General features: G+C 62.6%; 2 non-coding genes across 2 annotated transcripts; both read left to right on the top strand.

Moving 5' to 3' along the window:
- The first annotated feature begins 1,987 nt into the window (after positions 1-1,987).
- On the top strand, positions 1,988-2,106 carry LOC131869362 (5S ribosomal RNA). The gene has a single exon (XR_009367746.1). It is a non-coding gene; the product is annotated as a 5S ribosomal RNA (ribosomal RNA).
- A 7,804-nt stretch (positions 2,107-9,910) lies between these two features.
- Positions 9,911-10,029, top strand: LOC131869360 (5S ribosomal RNA). Its single transcript, XR_009367744.1, has one exon. It is a non-coding gene; the product is annotated as a 5S ribosomal RNA (ribosomal RNA).
- Positions 10,030-17,834: the final 7,805 nt, after the last annotated feature.

Raw genomic sequence — 17,834 nt, 5'->3', positions numbered from 1 at the left:
GCACGCCGCACCTTGGAGCACACATCGGAGCGCTCCCAGGTTCGCACCAGCGTTGCGCACCTTTGATGCGCTGCCTTCACTAATTTCCAGAAAAGGCAAAAAAAAACGATATTTTAAAATTTCCGTTCTGAAAGATAGTGAAAAAAACGGAACGCGGGTGCCATCTTGAGCCCTTCCTGATGCGCAGCCCAGGCAAGTTGTGCGCACCAAGGTGCCCACCCTGGCGGAGGTGCGCGCCCGGGGCAAACCGGGCTCCGACTTCGTGCACTGCATGGTGCCCACCAAGGCGCGCAACCCAGCCAAGGTGCCCACCGCAGCGAAGGTGCACGCGAGGTGCGCACCCGAGGTGCACACCCGGGGCAAACCGGGCTCCGACTTCGTGCACGCCGCACCTTGGAGCACACTTCAGAGCGCTCCTTGGTACGCACCAGGGCGCGCAACCCAGCCAAGGTGCTCACCCCGGCGAAGGTGCACGCGAGGTGCGCACCCGGGGCAAACCGGGCTCGGACTTCGTGCACGCCGCACCTTGGAGCACACATCGGAGCGCTCCCGGGTTCGCACCAGCATTGCGCACCTTTGATGCGCTGCCTTCACTAATTTCCAGAAAAGGCAAAAAAAAGAAAAAAATGAGATTTTAAAATTTCCGTTTTGAAAGATAGTGAAAAAAACGGAACGCGGGTGCCATCTTGAGCCCGCCCTGGTGTGCAGCCCAGGCAAGTTGTGCGCACCAAGGCACCCACCCTGGCCAAGGTGGGTCACGGGGTGGGTCCTAGGGTGGGTAACGGGGTGGGTACTAAGGTGCGTGCCAAGGTGGGTCATAGGGTGGGTGCCAAGGTGGGCACCAGGGTGGGTGTGCACCAACCCTAGCCAGGGTAGGTCACGGGGTGGTTGTCGGGGTGGGCGTCAAGGAGCCAAGGTGGGTGGCAAGTAGCCAAGTTGCGTGCCAAGGTGGGTGTCGGGGTGGGTGCCAAGGATCCAAGGTGGGTGCCAAGGAACCAAGGTGGGTGTCTGGGTGGGTGCCGAGGTGGGAGCCAGGGTGGGTCCCAAGGTGAGTGCAAAGGTGGGTGCCAGGGTCAAGGTGAGTGCCAATGTGGGTTCCAAGGTGCCAGGGTCAGGGTGAGTGCCAATGTGGGTTCAAAGGTGCTAAGTTGGGTGCGAGGTTGGGTGCGAGGGTGGGTGGGTGCCAAGGTGTGCTAGGTGGAAGCCCGGGTGGGTCGGCATCCCATGGGTGTCGAGTTGGGTGCCTGATGGGTGCTTCTTGTCAAGTTTTAGTCGTCGGGACTCATTTCGAGCCTTAGAGGTCGTTTCTTGTCCGGTTGCCCTGTCTTCGACCTGGGAACCCAATTTTGGTCCTCGGGTCCCATTTTTTTTTGTCTCGCATCCCACTTTTGGCCTGTGGCCTTTTCGGGGTCGATTCTCGTTTTGGGCATCAGAGCATGTTTCTTCTCCTAAAACCCAATATTTGTTTATTAAGTCTCGGAACACATTTTTGTTCTCGTGGACCCATCATGGGTCTTGGAACGCATTTGTGGTCCTTGGGTCCCATTTTGCATCCCGAAACTTGTGTTTTGGTGCTTGATCCCTATTTTGGGTGCCCACCTTGCACCAAGTGCGCACCCGGGGCAAACCGAGCGCCTTGGTGCACCGGGGCAAGATCGAGCGTGCACCCGAGGCGCCCCGAACATGCACCAAGGTGCACTCGGCCCACATGTGAGCGCAGGTCGTTGCGCCCGAGGTGGTGTGTGGGCACCGCGTTGCAGACGGGACACTGCACGCACACGACGCCCCCTCCAGGTGCACGCACGTAGGCCGGGCCGGGTGCACACCCGACGCCCTAGCAAGGTGCGCGCACCCGGGCAGGGCTCACACTTGGCGAACGGGGCGCACTTCGCGAGGGAGGGTGTGCACCTCGACGGGGGTGGGTGGCCGGGGTGGATTCGCACGTGGGTCGCGGTTTGCTAAGTACACACTGCGACAAGCTCATAACGGGTGCGATCATACCAGCGTTAGTGCACCGGATCCCATCAGAACTCCGCAGTTAAGCGCGCTTGGGCCGGAGTAGTACTGGGATGGGTGACCTCCCGGGAAGTCCCGGTGTTGCACCCTTTTTTAGTTTTTCGCCGGGCGTCGCAATGCTATTTGAATAAACCTTTTGCCCGTTTGCGTTCTCGTCGGGGCCGGGCCGGGCCGGGGTGCGCTGCCCGCACTACCGCGCGCGCGGGGGCGACACCGAGCGCGCACCCGAGGCGCCCCGAGCACACAGGCCACGGTGCAACCCGGGCGTTGTGCGCGCACCCCGGTGCGCCCGAGGTGCTGCGCGCGCACCCAGGTGAAATCGGTGTGCACCTCGGCCAGTGCGCGCTCGGTCGAGTCGCGCACGTTGGCCAAGGTGCACGGTGATGTTTCTTACTCTAAGGTTCCGCACCAGACGCCCGGGACAGGTGAGCGAAGCTGGGCGGGGCCGGGTGCGCGGCCGGGGCAGGTGCACGCAGCTGGAGAGAGCTTTGGAGCACACTTCGGAGCGCACCAATGATGCGCTCCATTCAAAAGTTTCCTGAAAAGGCAAAAAAAGTTGAGATTATAGAATTTCCCACTTGAGAGATTGTAAAAAAAAAAAATTTAAAATGAAGGAAACGCGGGTGCCAAGGTGTGCGCAGCCCAGCCAAGGTGTGCGCACCAAGGCGCCCACCCTGGCGAAGGTGCACGCAAGGTGCGCACCCGAGGCAAACCGGACAATTAACCCAACTTTCGACTTCGCGCGCACCTTGGAGCGCACTTCGGAGCGCTCCTTGGTGCGCACCAATCTTGGGCACCTCGGAGTGCACCATGGCGCCCACCAAGGTGCGCACCCGGGGCAAACCGAGCTCCGACTTCGTGCGCACCTTGGAGCGCACGAAAGGTGCGCACCATGGCGCCCACCAAGGTGCGCAGCCCAGCCAAGGCGTGCGCATCAAGGTGCGCACCCTGGCGAAGGTGCGCACCCGGGGCAAACCGAGCTCCGACTTCGTGCGCACCTTGGAGCGCACAAAAGGTGCGCAACCCAGCCAAGGTGTGCGCACCCCGGTCAAACCGAGCTCCGAATCGTGCGCACCAGAGGTGCACGCCATCGTGCGCACCTTGGAGCACACTTCGGAGCCCTCCTTGGTGCGCGCCGATGTTGCGCACCTCGGAGCGCACCCGGGGAAAACAATGCAATTAACCCGACTTTCGACTTCGTGGGCACCTCGGAGCGCTCTCGGGTTCGCACCTCGGAGCACACCGAGGTGCGCACCTTTGATGCGCTGCCTTCACCAATTTCCAGAAAAGGCAAGAAAACATTGAGAAGGTGTGCGCACCGAGGTGCCCACCCTGGCGAAGGTGCACGCGAGGTGCGCACCCGGGGCAAACCGGGCTCCGACTTCGTGCACGCCGCACCTTGGAGCACACTTCGGAGCGCTCCTTGGTGCGCACCAGGGCGCGCAACCCAGCCGAGGTGCCCACCCCGGCGAAGGTGCACGCGAGGTGCGCACCCGGGGCAAACCGGGCTCCGACTTCGTGCACGCCATGGTGCCCACCGCGGCGAAGGTGCACGCGAGGTGCGCACCCGGGGCAAACCGGGCTCCGACTTCGTGCACGCCGCACCTTGGAGCACACTTCGGAGCGCTCCTTGGTGCGCACCATGGTGCCCACCAGGGCGCGCAACCCCGCCGAAGGTGCACGCGAGGTGCGCACCCGGGGCAAACCGGGCTCCGACTTCGTGCACGCCGCACCTTGGAGCACACTTCGGAGCGCTCCTTGGTGCGCACCATGGTGCCCACCAGGGCGCGCAACCCCGCCGAAGGTGCACGCGAGGTGCGCACCCGGGGCAAACCGGGCTCCGACTTCGTGCACGCCATGGTGCGCACCGCGGCGAAGGTGCGCACCCGGGGCAAACCGGGCTCCGACTTCGTGCACGCCGCACCTTGGAGCACACTTCGGAGCGCTCCTTGGTGCGCACCAGGGCGCGCAACCCAGCCGAGGTGCCCACCCCGGCGAAGGTGCACGCGAGGTGCGTACCCGGGGCAAACCGGGCTCCGACTTCGTGCACGCCGCACCTTGGAGCACACTTCGGAGCGCTCCTTGGTGCGCACCATGGTGCCCACCAGGCCGCGCAACCCAGCCAAGGTGTGCGCACCAAGGTGCACGCGAGGTGCGCACCCGGGGCAAACCGGGGTCCGACTTCGTGCACGCCGCACCTTGGAGCACACATCGGGGCGCTCCCGGGTTCGCACCGGCGTTGCGCACCGTGGTGGGCACCTCGGAGCACACCAAGGTGGGCAGCGAGGTGCGCACCTTTGATGCGATGCCTTCACTAATTTCCATAAAAGGCAAAAAAAAAACGAGATTTTAAAATTTCCGTTTTGAAAGATAGTGAGAAAAAGGGAATGCTGGTGCCATCTTGAGCCCGCCCTGGTGCGCAGCCCAGCCAAGGTGTGCGCACCAAGGTGCCCACCCTGGCGAAGGTGCGCGCCCGGGCAATTAACCCAACTTCCAACTTCGCGCGCGCCAGGGTGGGAGCGCACCCAACAACCGGGCCTGGGAAGAGCCAATGCGAGAAACCCCACCAAACGCTCTGACAAAAAAAGAGGGGGCGCTCCAGTAACCCCGCTTCGGAGCGCACCCTGGGCAAACCCAGCCAAGGTGCCCACCCCGGCCAAGGTGCAGGCGAGGTGCGCACCCGGGGCAAACCGGGCTCCGACAACGTGCACGCCGCACCTTGGAGCACACTTCGTAGCGCTCCCGGGTGCGCACCTCAGAGCACACCAAGGTGGGCAGCGAGGTGCGCACCTTTGATGCGCTGCCTTCACTAATTTCCAGAAAAGGCAAAAAAAAAAGGAGATTTTAAAATTTCCGTTTTGAAAGATAGTGAAAAAAACGGAACGCGCGTGCCATCTTGAGCCCGCCCTGGTGCGCAGCCCAGGTAAGGTGCCCACCCTGGCAAAGGTGCGCACCCGGGCAATTAACCCTACTTCCGACTTCGTGCGCGCCAGGGTGGCAACCGGGCCTCGGAAGAGCCAATGCGAGAAACCCCACCAAACGCTCCGACAAAAAAAGAGGCGGCGCTCCAATAACCCCGCTTCGGAGCGCAGCCGGGGCAAACCCAGCCAAGGTGCCCACCCCGACGAAGGTGCACGCGAGGTGCGCACCCGGGGCAAACCGGGCTCCGACAACGTGCACGCAGCACCTTGGAGCACACTTCGAAGCACTCCCGGGTGCCCACCGGCGTTGCGCACCGTGGTGGGCAGCGAGGTGCGCACCTTTGATGCGCTGCCTTCACTAATTTCCAGAAAAAGGCAAAAAAAAATGAGATTTTAAAATTTCCGTTTTGAAAGATAGTGAAAAAAAAGGAACGCGGGTGCCATCTTGAGCCCGCCCTGGTGCGCAGCCCAGGCAAGGCATGCGCACCAAGGTGCCCACCCGAGGTGCACACCCGGGGCAAACCGGGCTCCGACTTCGTGCAGGCCGCACCTTGGAGCACACTTCGGAGCGCTCCTTGGTGCGCACCATGGTGCCCACCAGGGCGCGCAACCCAGCCAAGGTCTGCACACTAAGGTGCCCACCCCGGCGAAGGTGCACGCGAGGTGCGCACCCGGGGCAAACCGGGCTCCGACTTCGTGCACGCCATGGTGCCCACCGCGGCGAAGGTGCACGCGAGGTGCGCACCCGGGGCAAACCGGGCTCCGACTTCGTGCACGCCGCACCTTGGAGCACACTTCGGAGCGCTCCTTGGTGCGCACCATGGTGCCCACCAGGGCGCGCAACCCAGCCAAGGTGTGCGCACCAAGGTGCACGCGAGGTGCGCACCCGGGGCAAACCGGGGTCCGACTTCGTGCACGCCGCACCTTGGAGCACACATCGGAGCGCTCCCAGGTTCGCACCAGCGTTGCGCACCTTTGATGCGCTGCCTTCACTAATTTCCAGAAAAGGCAAAAAAAAACGATATTTTAAAATTTCCGTTCTGAAAGATAGTGAAAAAAACGGAACGCGGGTGCCATCTTGAGCCCTTCCTGGTGCGCAGCCCAGGCAAGTTGTGCGCACCAAGGTGCCCACCCTGGCGGAGGTGCGCGCCCGGGGCAAACCGGGCTCCGACTTCGTGCACTGCATGGTGCCCACCAAGGCGCGCAACCCAGCCAAGGTGCCCACCGCAGCGAAGGTGCACGCGAGGTGCACACCCGGGGCAAACCGGGCTCCGACTTCGTGCACGCCGCACCTTGGAGCACACTTCAGAGCGCTCCTTGGTGCGCACCAGGGCGCGCAACCCAGCCGAGGTGCCCACCCCGGCGAAGGTGCACGCGAGGTGCGCACCCGGGGCAAACCGGGCTCCGACTTCGTGCACGCCATGGTGCCCACCGCGGCGAAGGTGCGCACCCGGGGCAAACCGGGCTCCGACTTCGTGCACGCCGCACCTTGGAGCACACTTCGGAGCGCTCCTTGGTGCGCACCATGGTGCCCACCAGGCCGCGCAACCCAGCCAAGGTGTGCGCACCAAGGTGCACGCGAGGTGCGCACCCGGGGCAAACCGGGGTCCGACTTCGTGCACGCCGCACCTTGGAGCACACATCGGGGCGCTCCCGGGTTCGCACCGGCGTTGCGCACCGTGGTGGGCACCTCGGAGCACACCAAGGTGGGCAGCGAGGTGCGCACCTTTGATGCGATGCCTTCACTAATTTCCATAAAAGGCAAAAAAAAAACGAGATTTTAAAATTTCCGTTTTGAAAGATAGTGAGAAAAAGGGAATGCTGGTGCCATCTTGAGCCCGCCCTGGTGCGCAGCCCAGCCAAGGTTTGCGCACCAAGGTGCCCACCCTGGCGAAGGTGCGCGCCCGGGCAATTAACCCAACTTCCAACTTCGCGCGCGCCAGGGTGGGAGCGCACCCAACAACCGGGCCTGGGAAGAGCCAATGCGAGAAACCCCACCAAACTCTCTGACAAAAAAAGAGGGGGCGCTCCAGTAACCCCGCTTCGGAGCGCACCCTGGGCAAACCCAGCCAAGGTGCCCACCCCGGCCAAGGTGCAGGCGAGGTGCGCACCCGGGGCAAACCGGGCTCCGACAACGTGCACGCCGCACCTTGGAGCACACTTCGTAGCGCTCCCGGGTGCGCACCTCAGAGCACACCAAGGTGGGCAGCGAGGTGCGCACCTTTGATGCGCTGCCTTCACTAATTTCCAGAAAAGGCAAAAAAAAAAGGAGATTTTAAAATTTCCGTTTTGAAAGATAGTGAAAAAAACGGAACGCGCGTGCCATCTTGAGCCCGCCCTGGTGCGCAGCCCAGGTAAGGTGCCACCCTGGCAAAGGTGCGCACCCGGGCAATTAACCCTACTTCCGACTTCGTGCGCGCCAGGGTGGCAACCGGGCCTCGGAAGAGCCAATGCGAGAAACCCCACCAAACGCTCCGACAAAAAAAGAGGCGGCGCTCCAATAACCCCGCTTCGGAGCGCAGCCGGGGCAAACCAAGCCAAGGTGCCCACCCCGACGAAGGTGCACGCGAGGTGCGCACCCGGGGCAAACCGGGCTCCGACAACGTGCACGCAGCACCTTGGAGCACACTTCGAAGCACTCCCGGGTGCCCACCGGCGTTGCGCACCGTGGTGGGCAGCGAGGTGCGCACCTTTGATGCGCTGCCTTCACTAATTTCCAGAAAAAGGCAAAAAAAAATGAGATTTTAAAATTTCCGTTTTGAAAGATAGTGAAAAAAAAGGAACGCGGGTGCCATCTTGAGCCCGCCCTGGTGCGCAGCCCAGGCAAGGCATGCGCACCAAGGTGCCCACCCGAGGTGCACACCCGGGGCAAACCGGGCTCCGACTTCGTGCAGGCCGCACCTTGGAGCACACTTCGGAGCGCTCCTTGGTGCGCACCATGGTGCCCACCAGGGCGCACCCGAGGCAAACCGGGCTCCGACTTCGTGCACGCCGCACCTTGGAGCACACATCGGAGCGCTCCCAGGTTCGCACCAGCGTTGCGCACCTTTGATGCGCTGCCTTCACTAATTTCCAGAAAAGGCAAAAAAAAACGATATTTTAAAATTTCCGTTCTGAAAGATAGTGAAAAAAACGGAACGCGGGTGCCATCTTGAGCCCTTCCTGATGCGCAGCCCAGGCAAGTTGTGCGCACCAAGGTGCCCACCCTGGCGGAGGTGCGCGCCCGGGGCAAACCGGGCTCCGACTTCGTGCACTGCATGGTGCCCACCAAGGCGCGCAACCCAGCCAAGGTGCCCACCGCAGCGAAGGTTCACGCGAGGTGCGCACCCGAGGTGCACACCCGGGGCAAACCGGGCTCCGACTTCGTGCACGCCGCACCTTGGAGCACACTTCAGAGCGCTCCTTGGTACGCACCAGGGCGCGCAACCCAGCCAAGGTGCTCACCCCGGCGAAGGTGCACGCGAGGTGCGCACCCGGGGCAAACCGGGCTCGGACTTCGTGCACGCCGCACCTTGGAGCACACATCGGAGCGCTCCCGGGTTCGCACCAGCATTGCGCACCTTTGATGCGCTGCCTTCACTAATTTCCAGAAAAGGCAAAAAAAAGAAAAAAATGAGATTTTAAAATTTCCGTTTTGAAAGATAGTGAAAAAAACGGAACGCGGGTGCCATCTTGAGCCCGCCCTGGTGTGCAGCCCAGGCAAGTTGTGCGCACCAAGGCACCCACCCTGGCCAAGGTGGGTCACGGGGTGGGTCCTAGGGTGGGTAACGGGGTGGGTACTAAGGTGCGTGCCAAGGTGGGTCATAGGGTGGGTGCCAAGGTGGGCACCAGGGTGGGTGTGCACCAACCCTAGCCAGGGTAGGTCACGGGGTGGTTGTCGGGGTGGGCGTCAAGGAGCCAAGGTGGGTGGCAAGTAGCCAAGTTGCGTGCCAAGGTGGGTGTCGGGGTGGGTGCCAAGGATCCAAGGTGGGTGCCAAGGAACCAAGGTGGGTGTCTGGGTGGGTGCCGAGGTGGGAGCCAGGGTGGGTCCCAAGGTGAGTGCAAAGGTGGGTGCCAGGGTCAAGGTGAGTGCCAATGTGGGTTCCAAGGTGCCAGGGTCAGGGTGAGTGCCAATGTGGGTTCAAAGGTGCTAAGTTGGGTGCGAGGTTGGGTGCGAGGGTGGGTGGGTGCCAAGGTGTGCTAGGTGGAAGCCCGGGTGGGTCGGCATCCCATGGGTGTCGAGTTGGGTGCCTGATGGGTGCTTCTTGTCAAGTTTTAGTCGTCGGGACTCATTTCGAGCCTTAGAGGTCGTTTCTTGTCCGGTTGCCCTGTCTTCGACTTGGGAACCCAATTTTGGTCCTCGGGTCCCATTTTTTTTTGTCTCGCATCCCACTTTTGGCCTGTGGCCTTTTCGGGGTCGATTCTCGTTTTGGGCATCAGAGCATGTTTCTTCTCCTAAAACCCAATATTTGTTTATTAAGTCTCGGAACACATTTTTGTTCTCGTGGACCCATCATGGGTCTTGGAACGCATTTGTGGTCCTTGGGTCCCATTTTGCATCCCGAAACTTGTGTTTTGGTGCTTGATCCCTATTTTGGGTGCCCACCTTGCACCAAGTGCGCACCCGGGGCAAACCGAGCGCCTTGGTGCACCGGGGCAAGATCGAGCGTGCACCCGAGGCGCCCCGAACATGCACCAAGGTGCACTCGGCCCACATGTGAGCGCAGGTCGTTGCGCCCGAGGTGGTGTGTGGGCACCGCGTTGCAGACGGGACACTGCACGCACACGACGCCCCCTCCAGGTGCACGCACGTAGGCCGGGCCGGGTGCACACCCGACGCCCTAGCAAGGTGCGCGCACCCGGGCAGGGCTCACACTTGGCGAACGGGGCGCACTTCGCGAGGGAGGGTGTGCACCTCGACGGGGGTGGGTGGCCGGGGTGGATTCGCACGTGGGTCGCGGTTTGCTAAGTACACACTGCGACAAGCTCATAACGGGTGCGATCATACCAGCGTTAGTGCACCGGATCCCATCAGAACTCCGCAGTTAAGCGCGCTTGGGCCGGAGTAGTACTGGGATGGGTGACCTCCCGGGAAGTCCCGGTGTTGCACCCTTTTTTAGTTTTTCGCCGGGCGTCGCAATGCTATTTGAATAAACCTTTTGCCCGTTTGCGTTCTCGTCGGGGCCGGGCCGGGCCGGGGTGCGCTGCCCGCACTACCGCGCGCGCGGGGGGCGACACCGAGCGCGCACCCGAGGCGCCCCGAGCACACAGGCCACGGTGCAACCCGGGCGTTGTGCGCGCACCCCGGTGCGCCCGAGGTGCTGCGCGCGCACCCAGGTGAAATCGGTGTGCACCTCGGCCAGTGCGCGCTCGGTCGAGTCGCGCACGTTGGCCAAGGTGCACGGTGATGTTTCTTACTCTAAGGTTCCGCACCAGACGCCCGGGACAGGTGAGCGAAGCTGGGCGGGGCCGGGTGCGCGGCCGGGGCAGGTGCACGCAGCTGGAGAGAGCTTTGGAGCACACTTCGGAGCGCACCAATGATGCGCTCCATTCAAAAGTTTCCTGAAAAGGCAAAAAAAGTTGAGATTATAGAATTTCCCACTTGAGAGATTGTAAAAAAAAAAAATTTAAAATGAAGGAAACGCGGGTGCCAAGGTGTGCGCAGCCCAGCCAAGGTGTGCGCACCAAGGCGCCCACCCTGGCGAAGGTGCACGCAAGGTGCGCACCCGAGGCAAACCGGACAATTAACCCAACTTTCGACTTCGCGCGCACCTTGGAGCGCACTTCGGAGCGCTCCTTGGTGCGCACCAATCTTGGGCACCTCGGAGTGCACCATGGCGCCCACCAAGGTGCGCACCCGGGGCAAACCGAGCTCCGACTTCGTGCGCACCTTGGAGCGCACGAAAGGTGCGCACCATGGCGCCCACCAAGGTGCGCAGCCCAGCCAAGGCGTGCGCATCAAGGTGCGCACCCTGGCGAAGGTGCGCACCCGGGGCAAACCGAGCTCCGACTTCGTGCGCACCTTGGAGCGCACAAAAGGTGCGCAACCCAGCCAAGGTGTGCGCACCCCGGTCAAACCGAGCTCCGAATCGTGCGCACCAGAGGTGCACGCCATCGTGCGCACCTTGGAGCACACTTCGGAGCCCTCCTTGGTGCGCGCCGATGTTGCGCACCTCGGAGCGCACCCGGGGAAAACAATGCAATTAACCCGACTTTCGACTTCGTGGGCACCTCGGAGCGCTCTCGGGTTCGCACCTCGGAGCACACCGAGGTGCGCACCTTTGATGCGCTGCCTTCACCAATTTCCAGAAAAGGCAAGAAAACATTGAGAAGGTGTGCGCACCGAGGTGCCCACCCTGGCGAAGGTGCACGCGAGGTGCGCACCCGGGGCAAACCGGGCTCCGACTTCGTGCACGCCGCACCTTGGAGCACACTTCGGAGCGCTCCTTGGTGCGCACCAGGGCGCGCAACCCAGCCGAGGTGCCCACCCCGGCGAAGGTGCACGCGAGGTGCGCACCCGGGGCAAACCGGGCTCCGACTTCGTGCACGCCATGGTGCCCACCGCGGCGAAGGTGCACGCGAGGTGCGCACCCGGGGCAAACCGGGCTCCGACTTCGTGCACGCCGCACCTTGGAGCACACTTCGGAGCGCTCCTTGGTGCGCACCATGGTGCCCACCAGGGCGCGCAACCCCGCCGAAGGTGCACGCGAGGTGCGCACCCGGGGCAAACCGGGCTCCGACTTCGTGCACGCCGCACCTTGGAGCACACTTCGGAGCGCTCCTTGGTGCGCACCATGGTGCCCACCAGGGCGCGCAACCCCGCCGAAGGTGCACGCGAGGTGCGCACCCGGGGCAAACCGGGCTCCGACTTCGTGCACGCCATGGTGCGCACCGCGGCGAAGGTGCGCACCCGGGGCAAACCGGGCTCCGACTTCGTGCACGCCGCACCTTGGAGCACACTTCGGAGCGCTCCTTGGTGCGCACCAGGGCGCGCAACCCAGCCGAGGTGCCCACCCCGGCGAAGGTGCACGCGAGGTGCGTACCCGGGGCAAACCGGGCTCCGACTTCGTGCACGCCGCACCTTGGAGCACACTTCGGAGCGCTCCTTGGTGCGCACCATGGTGCCCACCAGGCCGCGCAACCCAGCCAAGGTGTGCGCACCAAGGTGCACGCGAGGTGCGCACCCGGGGCAAACCGGGGTCCGACTTCGTGCACGCCGCACCTTGGAGCACACATCGGGGCGCTCCCGGGTTCGCACCGGCGTTGCGCACCGTGGTGGGCACCTCGGAGCACACCAAGGTGGGCAGCGAGGTGCGCACCTTTGATGCGATGCCTTCACTAATTTCCATAAAAGGCAAAAAAAAAACGAGATTTTAAAATTTCCGTTTTGAAAGATAGTGAGAAAAAGGGAATGCTGGTGCCATCTTGAGCCCGCCCTGGTGCGCAGCCCAGCCAAGGTGTGCGCACCAAGGTGCCCACCCTGGCGAAGGTGCGCGCCCGGGCAATTAACCCAACTTCCAACTTCGCGCGCGCCAGGGTGGGAGCGCACCCAACAACCGGGCCTGGGAAGAGCCAATGCGAGAAACCCCACCAAACGCTCTGACAAAAAAAGAGGGGGCGCTCCAGTAACCCCGCTTCGGAGCGCACCCTGGGCAAACCCAGCCAAGGTGCCCACCCCGGCCAAGGTGCAGGCGAGGTGCGCACCCGGGGCAAACCGGGCTCCGACAACGTGCACGCCGCACCTTGGAGCACACTTCGTAGCGCTCCCGGGTGCGCACCTCAGAGCACACCAAGGTGGGCAGCGAGGTGCGCACCTTTGATGCGCTGCCTTCACTAATTTCCAGAAAAGGCAAAAAAAAAAGGAGATTTTAAAATTTCCGTTTTGAAAGATAGTGAAAAAAACGGAACGCGCGTGCCATCTTGAGCCCGCCCTGGTGCGCAGCCCAGGTAAGGTGCCCACCCTGGCAAAGGTGCGCACCCGGGCAATTAACCCTACTTCCGACTTCGTGCGCGCCAGGGTGGCAACCGGGCCTCGGAAGAGCCAATGCGAGAAACCCCACCAAACGCTCCGACAAAAAAAGAGGCGGCGCTCCAATAACCCCGCTTCGGAGCGCAGCCGGGGCAAACCCAGCCAAGGTGCCCACCCCGACGAAGGTGCACGCGAGGTGCGCACCCGGGGCAAACCGGGCTCCGACAACGTGCACGCAGCACCTTGGAGCACACTTCGAAGCACTCCCGGGTGCCCACCGGCGTTGCGCACCGTGGTGGGCAGCGAGGTGCGCACCTTTGATGCGCTGCCTTCACTAATTTCCAGAAAAAGGCAAAAAAAAATGAGATTTTAAAATTTCCGTTTTGAAAGATAGTGAAAAAAAAGGAACGCGGGTGCCATCTTGAGCCCGCCCTGGTGCGCAGCCCAGGCAAGGCATGCGCACCAAGGTGCCCACCCGAGGTGCACACCCGGGGCAAACCGGGCTCCGACTTCGTGCAGGCCGCACCTTGGAGCACACTTCGGAGCGCTCCTTGGTGCGCACCATGGTGCCCACCAGGGCGCGCAACCCAGCCAAGGTCTGCACACTAAGGTGCCCACCCCGGCGAAGGTGCACGCGAGGTGCGCACCCGGGGCAAACCGGGCTCCGACTTCGTGCACGCCATGGTGCCCACCGCGGCGAAGGTGCACGCGAGGTGCGCACCCGGGGCAAACCGGGCTCCGACTTCGTGCACGCCGCACCTTGGAGCACACTTCGGAGCGCTCCTTGGTGCGCACCATGGTGCCCACCAGGGCGCGCAACCCAGCCAAGGTGTGCGCACCAAGGTGCACGCGAGGTGCGCACCCGGGGCAAACCGGGGTCCGACTTCGTGCACGCCGCACCTTGGAGCACACATCGGAGCGCTCCCAGGTTCGCACCAGCGTTGCGCACCTTTGATGCGCTGCCTTCACTAATTTCCAGAAAAGGCAAAAAAAAACGATATTTTAAAATTTCCGTTCTGAAAGATAGTGAAAAAAACGGAACGCGGGTGCCATCTTGAGCCCTTCCTGGTGCGCAGCCCAGGCAAGTTGTGCGCACCAAGGTGCCCACCCTGGCGGAGGTGCGCGCCCGGGGCAAACCGGGCTCCGACTTCGTGCACTGCATGGTGCCCACCAAGGCGCGCAACCCAGCCAAGGTGCCCACCGCAGCGAAGGTGCACGCGAGGTGCACACCCGGGGCAAACCGGGCTCCGACTTCGTGCACGCCGCACCTTGGAGCACACTTCAGAGCGCTCCTTGGTGCGCACCAGGGCGCGCAACCCAGCCGAGGTGCCCACCCCGGCGAAGGTGCACGCGAGGTGCGCACCCGGGGCAAACCGGGCTCCGACTTCGTGCACGCCATGGTGCCCACCGCGGCGAAGGTGCGCACCCGGGGCAAACCGGGCTCCGACTTCGTGCACGCCGCACCTTGGAGCACACTTCGGAGCGCTCCTTGGTGCGCACCATGGTGCCCACCAGGCCGCGCAACCCAGCCAAGGTGTGCGCACCAAGGTGCACGCGAGGTGCGCACCCGGGGCAAACCGGGGTCCGACTTCGTGCACGCCGCACCTTGGAGCACACATCGGGGCGCTCCCGGGTTCGCACCGGCGTTGCGCACCGTGGTGGGCACCTCGGAGCACACCAAGGTGGGCAGCGAGGTGCGCACCTTTGATGCGATGCCTTCACTAATTTCCATAAAAGGCAAAAAAAAAACGAGATTTTAAAATTTCCGTTTTGAAAGATAGTGAGAAAAAGGGAATGCTGGTGCCATCTTGAGCCCGCCCTGGTGCGCAGCCCAGCCAAGGTTTGCGCACCAAGGTGCCCACCCTGGCGAAGGTGCGCGCCCGGGCAATTAACCCAACTTCCAACTTCGCGCGCGCCAGGGTGGGAGCGCACCCAACAACCGGGCCTGGGAAGAGCCAATGCGAGAAACCCCACCAAACTCTCTGACAAAAAAAGAGGGGGCGCTCCAGTAACCCCGCTTCGGAGCGCACCCTGGGCAAACCCAGCCAAGGTGCCCACCCCGGCCAAGGTGCAGGCGAGGTGCGCACCCGGGGCAAACCGGGCTCCGACAACGTGCACGCCGCACCTTGGAGCACACTTCGTAGCGCTCCCGGGTGCGCACCTCAGAGCACACCAAGGTGGGCAGCGAGGTGCGCACCTTTGATGCGCTGCCTTCACTAATTTCCAGAAAAGGCAAAAAAAAAAGGAGATTTTAAAATTTCCGTTTTGAAAGATAGTGAAAAAAACGGAACGCGCGTGCCATCTTGAGCCCGCCCTGGTGCGCAGCCCAGGTAAGGTGCCACCCTGGCAAAGGTGCGCACCCGGGCAATTAACCCTACTTCCGACTTCGTGCGCGCCAGGGTGGCAACCGGGCCTCGGAAGAGCCAATGCGAGAAACCCCACCAAACGCTCCGACAAAAAAAGAGGCGGCGCTCCAATAACCCCGCTTCGGAGCGCAGCCGGGGCAAACCAAGCCAAGGTGCCCACCCCGACGAAGGTGCACGCGAGGTGCGCACCCGGGGCAAACCGGGCTCCGACAACGTGCACGCAGCACCTTGGAGCACACTTCGAAGCACTCCCGGGTGCCCACCGGCGTTGCGCACCGTGGTGGGCAGCGAGGTGCGCACCTTTGATGCGCTGCCTTCACTAATTTCCAGAAAAAGGCAAAAAAAAATGAGATTTTAAAATTTCCGTTTTGAAAGATAGTGAAAAAAAAGGAACGCGGGTGCCATCTTGAGCCCGCCCTGGTGCGCAGCCCAGGCAAGGCATGCGCACCAAGGTGCCCACCCGAGGTGCACACCCGGGGCAAACCGGGCTCCGACTTCGTGCAGGCCGCACCTTGGAGCACACTTCGGAGCGCTCCTTGGTGCGCACCATGGTGCCCACCAGGGCGCACCCGAGGCAAACCGGGCTCCGACTTCGTGCACGCCGCACCTTGGAGCACACATCGGAGCGCTCCCAGGTTCGCACCAGCGTTGCGCACCTTTGATGCGCTGCCTTCACTAATTTCCAGAAAAGGCAAAAAAAAACGATATTTTAAAATTTCCGTTCTGAAAGATAGTGAAAAAAACGGAACGCGGGTGCCATCTTGAGCCCTTCCTGATGCGCAGCCCAGGCAAGTTGTGCGCACCAAGGTGCCCACCCTGGCGGAGGTGCGCGCCCGGGGCAAACCGGGCTCCGACTTCGTGCACTGCATGGTGCCCACCAAGGCGCGCAACCCAGCCAAGGTGCCCACCGCAGCGAAGGTGCACGCGAGGTGCGCACCCGAGGTGCACACCCGGGGCAAACCGGGCTCCGACTTCGTGCACGCCGCACCTTGGAGCACACTTCAGAGCGCTCCTTGGTACGCACCAGGGCGCGCAACCCAGCCAAGGTGCTCACCCCGGCGAAGGTGCACGCGAGGTGCGCACCCGGGGCAAACCGGGCTCGGACTTCGTGCACGCCGCACCTTGGAGCACACATCGGAGCGCTCCCGGGTTCGCACCAGCATTGCGCACCTTTGATGCGCTGCCTTCACTAATTTCCAGAAAAGGCAAAAAAAAGAAAAAAATGAGATTTTAAAATTTCCGTTTTGAAAGATAGTGAAAAAAACGGAACGCGGGTGCCATCTTGAGCCCGCCCTGGTGTGCAGCCCAGGCAAGTTGTGCGCACCAAGGCACCCACCCTGGCCAAGGTGGGTCACGGGGTGGGTCCTAGGGTGGGTAACGGGGTGGGTACTAAGGTGCGTGCCAAGGTGGGTCATAGGGTGGGTGCCAAGGTGGGCACCAGGGTGGGTGTGCACCAACCCTAGCCAGGGTAGGTCACGGGGTGGTTGTCGGGGTGGGCGTCAAGGAGCCAAGGTGGGTGGCAAGTAGCCAAGTTGCGTGCCAAGGTGGGTGTCGGGGTGGGTGCCAAGGATCCAAGGTGGGTGCCAAGGAACCAAGGTGGGTGTCTGGGTGGGTGCCGAGGTGGGAGCCAGGGTGGGTCCCAAGGTGAGTGCAAAGGTGGGTGCCAGGGTCAAGGTGAGTGCCAATGTGGGTTCCAAGGTGCCAGGGTCAGGGTGAGTGCCAATGTGGGTTCAAAGGTGCTAAGTTGGGTGCGAGGTTGGGTGCGAGGGTGGGTGGGTGCCAAGGTGTGCTAGGTGGAAGCCCGGGTGGGTCGGCATCCCATGGGTGTCGAGTTGGGTGCCTGATGGGTGCTTCTTGTCAAGTTTTAGTCGTCGGGACTCATTTCGAGCCTTAGAGGTCGTTTCTTGTCCGGTTGCCCTGTCTTCGACCTGGGAACCCAATTTTGGTCCTCGGGTCCCATTTTTTTTTGTCTCGCATCCCACTTTTGGCCTGTGGCCTTTTCGGGGTCGATTCTCGTTTTGGGCATCAGAGCATGTTTCTTCTCCTAAAACCCAATATTTGTTTATTAAGTCTCGGAACACATTTTTGTTCTCGTGGACCCATCATGGGTCTTGGAACGCATTTGTGGTCCTTGGGTCCCATTTTGCATCCCGAAACTTGTGTTTTGGTGCTTGATCCCTATTTTGGGTGCCCACCTTGCACCAAGTGCGCACCCGGGGCAAACCGAGCGCCTTGGTGCACCGGGGCAAGATCGAGCGTGCACCCGAGGCGCCCCGAACATGCACCAAGGTGCACTCGGCCCACATGTGAGCGCAGGTCGTTGCGCCCGAGGTGGTGTGTGGGCACCGCGTTGCAGACGGGACACTGCACGCACACGACGCCCCCTCCAGGTGCACGCACGTAGGCCGGGCCGGGTGCACACCCGACGCCCTAGCAAGGTGCGCGCACCCGGGCAGGGCTCACACTTGGCGAACGGGGCGCACTTCGCGAGGGAGGGTGTGCACCTCGACGGGGGTGGGTGGCCGGGGTGGATTCGCACGTGGGTCGCGGTTTGCTAAGTACACACTGCGACAAGCTCATAAC

This window comes from Cryptomeria japonica, unplaced genomic scaffold (assembly GCF_030272615.1).
Source record: "Cryptomeria japonica unplaced genomic scaffold, Sugi_1.0 HiC_scaffold_245, whole genome shotgun sequence".
NCBI classification, from domain to species: Eukaryota; Viridiplantae; Streptophyta; class Pinopsida; order Cupressales; family Cupressaceae; genus Cryptomeria; species Cryptomeria japonica.
This window is presented reverse-complemented; position numbering and strand designations above follow the sequence as displayed.